We start from the raw sequence: 11,614 nt of genomic DNA on the forward strand, positions 1-11,614 counted from the left end.
TCTGTGAATTACTCGCCTCTAATTTGTCTTGTTAAGCTGAGATTAATTTGTAATGAGATTTAAAACGCACTTGAGATGAGATGTTGCACTTCAGTATGCTCTGACTGAAAGACTATTTTACAAACTCACACAAGAGGAAAAGATCTGGTCAACTGACTTAGCAAGAACATGCTTTATTAATGGAAAAAAGAAACCTTTCCTAAGAGAAAAGTCACAATCTGGAGCACTTACTTAAAATGGTTTGGCTCAAACCAAAGTGCCAGGGAACTGACTCCAAAATCTAACAATAGAGACGATTAGGTAAGCTAATTAAAAACAGAATCTATTGCAGACACAAAGCTTTTTTTAAGATCATTTTTGCTGCCTATCTTGGAATTAAATGGAAGTTAGAATTTGTGTCTGTGGTGGAAATAAGTGGAAACTTGTTCATTACACTTTCAAGTTAAATGTCTAGAGAATGGAATAAATAGAATAAATGTCAAAAATTAAACGTTTTTCATTAGCATTTTAAAAGCGTTTTATTGTAGCTACTATAGTAAATCCAGTGTGTTTTCATGGAGACAATAATAATGATAGTGTTTTTACTTGATCTATGAATTCCATTTTAAAACATTTGTGTTTCTAGGCCCTTAAACACTCTTGTTGTGTAAATGAGCAAACAAAATGAATCAACGTTTTTTTGTTTTAATTTAAAACTGTTGATGTAAACATTTACTAAAACAGAGATGCCCAACTAGAGGCCAAAGTTGGCCCTTGATAACCTTTGATTTGGCCCACACTATAGAACAAAATCAGTGCCAAAAGTATTGAAATAAAACGCTTGTCAAATAGCACTAACTAAAAAAAATAAACTCTGAAATAACAAATGGTCGCATTTTTATTACTTGAATTGCCGGGGTTTTTATTTTTAGCTCCTGAAATTGAGCTGTTTATTTAAGCTGTGAACATTTCAACATTTATGCTTAAATTCAATAATTCATATTTAACTTCCAGATATCACCTCCAAAATATTCACTTGTGTTTAAAAATACCATGTATAATATTCAAAAGGCAATTTTCGGCTTATTTTATATCACTTTCATAAATTCAGTGGTTCAAATTCAGCTGTTAAAATTCAACATTACATCCGGGAACCGCAGTAAAAGCAACAGACTGCAGACTCACCATCTCCAGAGCACTGCTTTTTTACCAGCAGATGAAGATGAAGCAATTTAAGATTTCAATCTACAATCTGTTGCTTTTCCTGCAGTTCCAGGATGTAATGTTGAATTTTAAAAGCTGAATTTAAACCACTGAATTTATGGAAATTTTTGAACTGAAATAAAATAAGCTGAAAATTGCCTTTTTCAAATGCTTCAGAGAGTAGGTGCTACTTTGTCTGCTCTGATATCAACATAACATCCAAACACTATAAGTTTGTGTTTGAAATACATTGTTTAAACAAAGATCAGCAAAATACCAGGGTCAAAACATGGTTTGTAGGTGAGCCACCTAGCAAGTTGGCTACATCAGAAAAACAAATGGTGCTAGTCATATAACGCATAATCATAATTTTTGTGTGATAATTTCAGCTGGAAACTGCAGTGAATTGTATGTTTATTACAGGGAGTTCTTATAAAATGTAGAGAGGGAGGAGAACAAATCGGCACATCCAAGCATAACTTAAAATATTTTTCATTTAGATATAGCAAAATCACACACAATCTGTTTCCTCCAGAACAATTCTCAGATGATTATAAGGCTTCAATTAAGAGCGTAAGGAAAGAGAACGGGATATACACCCTTGAGATCTGACATCTAGACAGGGAAATCACTCAGCAAATAGGCTCCTTCTCCCCTTTCCGACTGCGGTGTTTGCAGGAAACAGATTAATCGCGGTTTCCCCCTTGACCAACAAAGAGTTCAGACCTCACTTCTAATCTTAGAGTTTCAATGTCTGCTAAAAAAAAAAGGGTGGCGAACTCACATTTATACTAAACAGCAATCATTCAATGCAATACAAAGTACATAAGCGGCAGTAATGATCCTCCAGTGAGAGTGGGAGTGGGGTTTGAAATCCCCCTCCTACTCTAACACACACCCTATTCTCCTGGCTTATTCTAATTAAATCAAACAGCGCCTCTCCCCCCATGTGTTGCCTCTGATCAGTTTCCAAGTGTTGATGGGCAACAGTATGAACAGACTCCCCCTCACCACGTTTGTCTTTCTTTTACTGCCTTATAACGCGCGTCTCACGCTGAGGCCGCACATGTGCCCAGCGCTCCTGACATCAGCTATGATCTGATGCTGGAAAAGAGGCTTTAGAGCAGCCAAAATCACTTTTGTATGTTATTTAGTAGAGACTAAAAGTTATTTTAAGACCATGAACTCTTAAAAACAAACCTGTTTATTGGGGTAAATTTAAAATTATTAAAAGCATTTTTTCCAAGAGTTGGGTTTGTCCATATTTCAATACTACTATAACCCAGCATTATATAGCATGTGCATATAGGCCACACCCATTTGAGAGGCCACCCAATCATTATAACACAGGGGACACAATACTTTGATTGACAGGCCAATGTCCAATAAACAGATGTCCCTTGAAATGCAAATAAAGCCGTATCCAAGTATGCAAAACAATAGTCTGTGGTATCCATTATAGATTTGCGTAAACCGTTTGCAAAATTGTAAATTAATATTCAGATCTGCAGACTATATCGTTTAAGCATCTGTATCACAATAGTCTGCAATGGTCACACCTGCAATGTAATTGGAATTTAGCGGATCAGACATTATAGTTACAGGAGTAATTTCATATTTTAATTGTAGAGTAAAAGTATATTATTTGAATGTGTTTTTAAAACCTGACTGTAAGAATCCGAAGCAATTTTAAGCCATTTGGGCACAAATAAAACATTTAAAGCTTAAAGATTAGTTGTATAATTATTTACTCAATTAAAACAATTATGTTATTTTTATTATTATTATAATTCGGTGATTATTTAATTTCTCTTTCTGAATACTGCTTGACTCCACAGAAAATCATAATTTATTGTTTATTTATATATTTTCTCTGTTCTATTTATCTTTGCTTATCATTTTATATATATATATATATATATATATATATATATATATATATATATATATATATATATATATATATATATATACATATATATATATATATATATATATATATATATATATATATATATATATATATATAATGCAAATATGCTCCCCTACAGAATCAATCGATCGATATGTATGAATTCTTTACAAGCTATTCAAGTCATCTGCTGAAATTGCATTTATATAGCAATTTACAGTGTAAGTCAGAATTATTAGCCCCCCTTTGGATTTTTTTCTTTTTTAATAATTTCCCAAATGATGTTTAACAGAGCAAGGAAATTTTCACCGTATGTCTGATAATATACTTTCCTCTGGAGAAAGTCTTATTTATTTTATTTCAGCTAGAATAAAAGCAGTTTTAAATTTTTTTAAAACCATTTTAAGGTCACAATTATTAGCCCCTTTAAGATATATGTTTTTTCGACTGTCTACAGAACAAACCATCGTTATACAATAACTTGCCTAATTACCCTATCCTGCCTAGTTAACCTAATTACCTAGTTAAGCCTTTAAATGGTAGTTCCTAGAATAGCAAAGTCGAGTAAAGGAGGTCGAGCCTTCTCATTTATTGCTCCTAAACTCTGGAATAGCCTTCCTGATAATGTCCGAGGCTCAGACACACTCTCCCAATTCAATACTAGATTAAAGACCTCTGTTTAGTAAAACATACACTCAGTGCATCATTTAGTGGGTTTCCACACAGATTTCTACATCTTGTTTATATACACTATGAACAGCAGCTACGCTAGTTATTCTCTTTATTCTCCATTTCCACCTGGGAATACTCTTCCCGAGGCCCTCAGACTATGCAGAGTCACTGATTCGATCCAAGACCAGCGACGAGATGATCCCAAGGTTTCCATATCCTGGACCAGGCCGTATCCTGAGCAGCTGCTGTGGTGGTCATAGAGGAGTGGAGAGCATGAGACTGATTCCAGTGACGCTCCAGGGACAGACGAGTCTTCGCTGAGGCCAGCTTCCAGCCTCCGCTGCTGAGACTGCAGCTCTGCACAAGACGTTTGGCCAGCGGAGAAATAAAAATGGTCGTGCCCAACTGAGTATGGTTTCTCTCAAGGTTTTTTTTTCTTTACTTTCGCCAATTGGTGAAGTTTTTTTCCCTCTCCGCTGTCGCCTCTAGCTTGCAAGGTTTGGGATCACTAAAAAATTAAAACTACACTGTTCCAAGTTACTATGACCATTTATGTGAAGCTGCTTTGACACAATCTACATTGTAAAAGTGCTATACAAATAAAGGTGAATTGAATTGAATACATGTCACTTTAAGCTGTATAGAAGTATCTTGAAAAATATCTAGTAAAATGTTATTTACTGTCATCATGACAAAGATAAATCAGTTATTAGAAATGAGTTATTAAAACTATTGTTTAAAAATGTGTTTAAAAAAATCTTCTCAGTTAAACACAAATTGGGGAAATAAATAAACAGGGGGGCTAATAATACAGGGGGGTAGTAATTCTGACTTCAACAGTATATCACAGTGAATGAAAATATTGCAATGTCAGTTTTTTTCAAATATCCTGCAGCCCTAATAATATTGTTAAAATATTCACACTTTGTTGCCACCTTTAGAAATATTATTGCACTTTTTATAATTTGGTTGAGCACCTATTTAGATTAATGAACACGCTTTTGTGCATTTTTTCATAATAATATTGTTAGAAATTGCATGCTATTATGCAACTAAAACGTAATACTTTCCCGTCAAGTTATTCGAGAATCATGATGACGGATGTTGTGGATTTACTACATATATACACTGTAGCCACCACACAAGCTATTATTTGAACACATACTGTAGGTGTGTTATCCAATCAATAATGGCAGGGAAAGCAGCCATGCATGAGGCGTTTATGGAAGGTTACAGTACTCGATTACTGAGAAACTGTGGATGCAGAATTCCTAACCTTTTTCAGCTTGTATTTCAGCAGCCATAAACACTTATTCATATCATTAAAGAATGATTACTGTATGTGATTTATTAGCATGTTATCAGCATGTTAACATAAGTCAGAATTATTAGCCCCCATGATTTGTTAACCACACTGTTATTTTTTCCCCCAACACATTTCTAAACATAATAGTTTTAATAACTCATTACTAATAACTGATTTATTTTATCTCTGCCATGATGACAGTAAATAATATTTGACTAGATATTTTTCAAGACACTTCTATACAGCTTTAAGTGACATTTAAAGGCTTAACTAGGTTAATTAGGTTAACTAGGCAGGTTAGGGAAATTAGGCAAGTTATTGTATAATGATGGTTTGTTCTGTAGACTATTGAAAAAAAATGCTTGAAGGGGCTGATAATTTTGTCCTTAAAATGATGTTTAAAAAATTAAAAATTGCTTTTATTCTAGCAGAAATAAAACAAATATGAATTTCTCCGGAAGAAAAAATATTATCAGACATACTGTCAAAATTTCCTTGCTTTGTAAAACATAATTTGGAAAATAATTAAAAAAGAAAAAAAGTCAAATGGGGGCTAATAATTCTGACTTCAACTGTATATATTTGTATTGTAGTTTTACAAATTATTCCTGAATTATGGCAGTTTTAGTGTGTAATTTCAATCTGCAATTTGTGCAATTTGAAGGAAAACACAGTGGAAATGCACAGCTAACGAAGGGGTCTGTGTTGAGAATTGTCCCATACTCTTTAAAAAGAGCACTATATGAGGGGAGAGCCATATGTCCTTCTGTCTGATATATTTAGTGCACTTTTTAATCCCATAATACATCTCAAAACCAAGTGTACAACTGACATTCACTCACTATAATTTTATCTGAGGCTCATACTAAATTAATTCCTGCATCTAATCAGAAGACAGCGCAAGTGGTTCATTTGTCCCTCCATTTTTCAAACTCCTGTTAAGTCATTCTCAGGCAGCGTAAACGTCCACTTATTACTGTAACTGCGGTATATTCTAAACTTGGTAAGCTCTAGATAGTCTGGCAAGCATGAGTACAAGCCACAATTTGTTGTCTACACATAAAGATGTGAAACGTTGTCATAAAATATACATCTGCCATCACAAATCCACATCCCTGTACTTGTGGAGTGCACACAACCCTTCAATGCCACTTCTGTCATTTCCACCACTGTTACATGCCTTTCACACATGAGTGAGTAAACTGCTCTCTTCTCATTTAGCTGCACGCTCAAGATACTTAATTACAGCCTGTGCAGCTCAAATGAGGGACCTAAATAATAGGCAAGCTGTGATGCTGTGAGGTGCGTGCAGTCACACGTTGCGTGCAGGCACATACTATATATGCGTCCGGTAGCCGCAGTGGCCAATGAAAGAGAGCAAAAAAAAGGCTAATCCTACAAAAACTTAAACATGTGTCTCTTGTTAAAAAATGGGAGTCTGTTTTCAGGAGAATGCACGCCTCGACGCTCAAGAAGAAACTGATCTCTGCTTGTTCGGTTGACGTGCGAGGAATAGATAGAGTAGCAATCCCACTCCCACTGCTCCTCTGGCAAAATGTGGCTATTCTGTAAGATACAGGACTGCATACTGGTGGGGTGAAGGATGGGAACAATTCTGGGCCTTCAGTACAATAAGAAAACATCTTTCAAAGTAGATGTAACAAAATACCCAGTCAGTGCCAGGTTTATTTGAAACACCTGCAGGCACAGTGTGAAGTATAAAGCAGTATTCACAGTCAACTATTTAGGACCATAGCCAGCCTGGTGAAAGGAGTGGTTCTTTTTCTTAAAAAGTGGACCGTTTTGCAATTACACGCCTCATTTTCTATTTAATTATGAATTTGAAATACGAAAATTTTGTGACATTTTAAGCACTATTCGGAATTCGCTTATTGGATGGTCATCATAACCACAATTTTGACTATTTTAGCCAAAATAGTATTCAAATCAATTTTAATATAGTCCGCGTTTGGTGCTTCACGACACTTTATTGGTCTTTTTTTTGTTTCAAGAATAAGATCCAATATTTAAAATAAAAGTTACTTTTAAAATGATTTCACAACTATACAGTAGCGAAAGATGACTTCCCCTACGTCAGATTGTATGTGTTCTTGCACAGCTAGACGTGTATGTACTCATGAAAAATACTTGTTAGCATTGGCCAAAACTGATTACCCGAAGTCACACCAAAGAGACAGCCAATAGAGGATTCTGCTTGGTCTTAAAGCCTTTTTTGATTGGGTTATTTTTACCATGATGGCGTAGCAATTAAAATAGAACTAATGAGCAAATGAATGGGACACATTCTGGATCTTTGTCAGTAAAGTGTGAATCTTTTGAACCACCCATGAACCTGCTATTTATAATACTTGTTTTTTGTTTTGTTTTTTACCCTAAGTAACATCAACTATTGTCTATTTTTTGGTCAAAGAGCTAAAACTCTTAGAAATTAAGGTTCCAGAACTTTTTCCCCTAATGATTCTCCAGTGATTCCACAAAAAAAAAAAAAAACATAAGAATCTTTTGTTCTTGGGAAATAAAGAACTATCCAGCAAAGGAAAGCACACTTTACTTCTAAAATAAAGATTCTTTATTGGCATTTGTGGATCTATATAGAACTTTATTACACATTTAGTGTTGAAAAACGTTTTTGTAGCATAGAAAAAAAAGAGTTGAAGAACTTTTCACTAAAATGTTCTTTGAGGAATTTTGGCATGAGTAAAAGTTTTTTTGGTTTTTCCTCACTCCTTTATTTTTAAGAGCATTTCAGTGAAAAGCAGAGTTTATAGAGATATTTTTATGTGTAATCTGGAGAACATTTTCCCACTATAAAGAACCATTTGTCCAATGCAAAGATTTCATGGTTGTTAAGTTTTTCATGGAACCATTAATGTCAAGAACCTTTACTTTAAGAGTTAATGCTTTAAAAGATGGTTTTGGAAGAAAGGTCCTAGAATACATATAAATAACCTTTTAGTGAACAGTTTTAAAAGAGAGTTGTGGTCTTTTTTATAGATTTCATATAGATTTCATATTTTTATACAGTATTTAAAAAGTTAAAAAGTTACACTTTTTTAAAATAAATTAATCTTACACTTCTGATTTTCAGATTTTTCATATGTATTAATTCCAGTACTTTACCATAAACCAACATATCAACCATTTGGTAGAGGCTGAAATTTTGATGGGATGTTTTGGGGGAAAAAATGCATTGAGTGTGTATAGCGACATTAAGAGTTAAGAAATGCAATCCAAAATATTTTTCTTGGTGGGGGAGTTAAAGGGTTAATAACTTTTTTCCAATATAGCTAATGAACCTTTCATGGAATGAAAAGGTTAAATGCATGTTCAGTACTGAGGCATTCCTTGTTGTGGAGAATATCTGTCCACTAAAGCAGGTACAGTAACACACACACACACACACACACACACACACACACACACACACACACACACCTGCCTGTGGGAAATCCGAATACACCAGAACATAACATTGATTCACAAACCTTTAACTATAAATAAGCAGGTCTAGATCATTCTGGTGTTTTTGTTTCAGCTCATTGAATTGCTTCACGTCGAGGAGATACAGCATGAGTTACCTGTCGATCCATTCATAAAATACAGTCCTTTTTAACGTATCAACGCAGAAAGCTGCATGCTTTAACCAGCAGACATGAAATACTACAGCCTACCAGTCATCTCATCAGGGCATGAAAAAACCCAAGAGAATGAATGAAACTGCATGCACAAAGAAGCGTTTGGTTATTACTGCAAATAATCAATACCCCTCATGCCGCTAAAATATCAGCCACCTATGAGAAACGGTGCCAGAATTTGAGTTAAGCAGATTGTCTCAAGTCATAGCTAACGATATGATAACGACATTGATCCTTACATTCATCTGAACGAGCTCCGCCGCTGTCTGTGAGCATCCGTTGTTTCACCCAAATCCAATTTGTATGCAGATGTATCCAGTCTGTTCCCAGCCGCAAACCGATTGTTTTTAAGACAAACGTATCAGCATTAAATCCATAAGAAAGAGACTGAATTCTCACGCAGATTCACTCCGTGCATTCACCGGCGAAGAATAGCCTCAGCCCCTCAGGTGTGAGCGGCTCCGCATTCACTCCTCCATTCACCAAACGGGACTAGAATTTTACAGGATCTCCTCCGGGTCTGAATATTAACGCGCACCTCCGTTTAACGGTCACCTCAGCATCCACTGGCCGATCTGTGGACACACCGCACCTCCGCTACTGAAACCCGACTCCACATCAGGCCCGGCCTCTCCTAATTTGGGTTGCTAATATATTGGACACGTGGGGAGCGGTACAAAAGGGGGAGCAGGGGAAAGAAAAGAGGACGGAGGGGAAAGGCTTGACTCGTTCGTGTACTGTAGTGCCACCATGCTCTGCCGTGGAGAACTGGTTTTAAGACAAAGAAAAATATGCAAGACCCCTGTTTGTGTGGTGTGTCTGTCTAATTAATGACGTTGTAATTTGCAACGTATAAATATTCAATATGATGCATCTGATTTTAAATAAAAAATTAAACATGACTAATATAATTTGTACTATATAATAAGCCCAAAACAATTGTACTATTAAATTATTTTATATTTGGTGTGGTTAAATATTAGAAACAGACATGCCAATAGCAGTAGTATAGATATATATTATACTTTTTAATTTTGTTCTTATAGCACATTTTATAGCACATACAATATTTATTATTATTAATAATGATTTATAAAATTATATATAAAAATATATTTAAAAAACGTCACTTTTATTTGTAAGTTTGCTTTAATTGTTTTTATTTCTTTATTATTAATAATATTGTTATTATTACTATTATTATTATAATTATTATACAGGTATTTCCCAGTGTTGGGTTGCAGGTGGAAGGACATCTGCTGCTTAAAACATATATGCTGAATAAGTTGGCAGTTTATTCTGCTGTTATTGTGTCACACTGACATCTTTCCTCTTCATTTACTATGCATTGTAACTATACCTGCTAAATATTTCCCAAATGATGTTTAACAGAGCAAGGACATTTTCTCAGTATGTCTGTTAATATTTTATCTTCTGGAGAAAGTCTTATTTGTTTTATTTCGGTTAGAATAAAAGCAGTTTTTAATTTTTTAAACACCATTTTAAGGACAAAATTATTAGTCCCTTTAAGCTATTTTTTTCCAATAGTCTACAGAACAAACCATCGTTATACAATAACTTGCCTAAATACCCTAACCTGCCTAGTTAACCTACAGTATAAGCCTTTAAGTGTCACTTTAAGCCGTATAGAAGCGCCTTGAAAAATATCTAGTAAAATATATTTTACTGTCATCATGGCAAAGATAAAATAAATCAGTTATTAGAAATGAGTTATTAAAACTATTGTTTAGAAATGTGTTTAACAAATCTTCTCTCCGTTAAACAGAAATTGGGGAAAAATAAACAGGGGGGCTAATAATTCAGGGGGCTAATATTTCTGACCTCATCTGTGTATATATATATATATATATATATATATATATATATATATATATATATATATATATATATATATATATATATATATATATATATATATGTAGTACAAAAAAGTACAAATCTCATGTATAGATGACTATTTTGGCAAAATATAAATAAACCAACAAGTAAATTAATTCACAACAATTGGCTAAATATCCTGAACTATGCATGCCAGCAAGGGTGGATTTTTCCAGTAATCAAGGTTAGCAGCCGCTTAGTTTGCCAGGAAATCTGAGGGCCTCCAAATAAATACCTAGATGTATAAATGATACCTATAAATTAAATACAACATTGTTTTCTATCATATTTTGAGGGTCTAAATTTGTTTTATTTGAATGTAATTATCTGCGCAAATTTGTTCCCCTCCTGCAATCATGCTCCAGTCCAGCAGCCAAATCAGTAAAGATTTAGTTTTAAAAAGGAAATAGTTCATTTACTATTTTTAATTGAACAATAATTGTAAGAAAACAAATCATTTCAAATGTTTTACAAGATGCTTTAAATGTTCTCCTTTTTTACTTTTTAAATTAATGCAAAATATTGATATTGAATGATACAAGAAAAGAAAAAAAAAGTACAAAGGTGCATTTTAGAACTTTTAGAACCAAAATTACTAAATCCACCCCTGCATGCTAGGCTACCATGGCAATGTTATTTTGTAGAGAAGCACTGCGCACCTTTCCACATGGTCCTCCAGTCCACCATTGTTGCTTTGGTTCCCAAGTACACATAAATGTATATAGAATGAACATATTATAATTTTTTTTTTGTATTTATTAATGTATTCACATTGCACATAATGTCAGTGGACATCAAAAACTGTCTAGCTGGACGTTATTTGTAGTCTAGTGAGTGTGGGCGAACACCCCGCAGACCGATGGAGTCTAAGTGTACTGCAGCACCAGGAGAATCGTTGTGACAGCAAGGTCATTTATCAACCTGGGTTTCAGGTCAACCCCCTCCAGCTGCACCCAAGCGTTAAGTACAAAGAAGACTGAATACAAA

At 34.4% G+C, this 11,614-nt stretch overlaps 1 protein-coding gene across 2 annotated transcripts in view; it reads right to left on the reverse strand.

Annotated features, from left to right (window-relative positions):
- dchs1b (dachsous cadherin-related 1b) overlaps nt 1-9,305 on the reverse strand; it is a 162,817-nt gene extending 153,512 nt beyond the window's left edge. For both annotated transcript variants that reach the window (XR_015501166.1, XM_087270700.1), the window contains exon 1: nt 8,968-9,305. The gene's annotated coding sequence lies outside the window, so the exon portion shown is untranslated. The remainder of the gene's footprint in view (nt 1-8,967) is intronic.
- Between the last annotated feature and the right edge of the window lie 2,309 nt (nt 9,306-11,614).

This window comes from Danio rerio, chromosome 10 (assembly GCF_052040795.2).
Source record: "Danio rerio strain M-AB ecotype USA chromosome 10, GRCz13ab, whole genome shotgun sequence".
Classification (NCBI taxonomy): domain Eukaryota; kingdom Metazoa; phylum Chordata; class Actinopteri; order Cypriniformes; family Danionidae; genus Danio; species Danio rerio.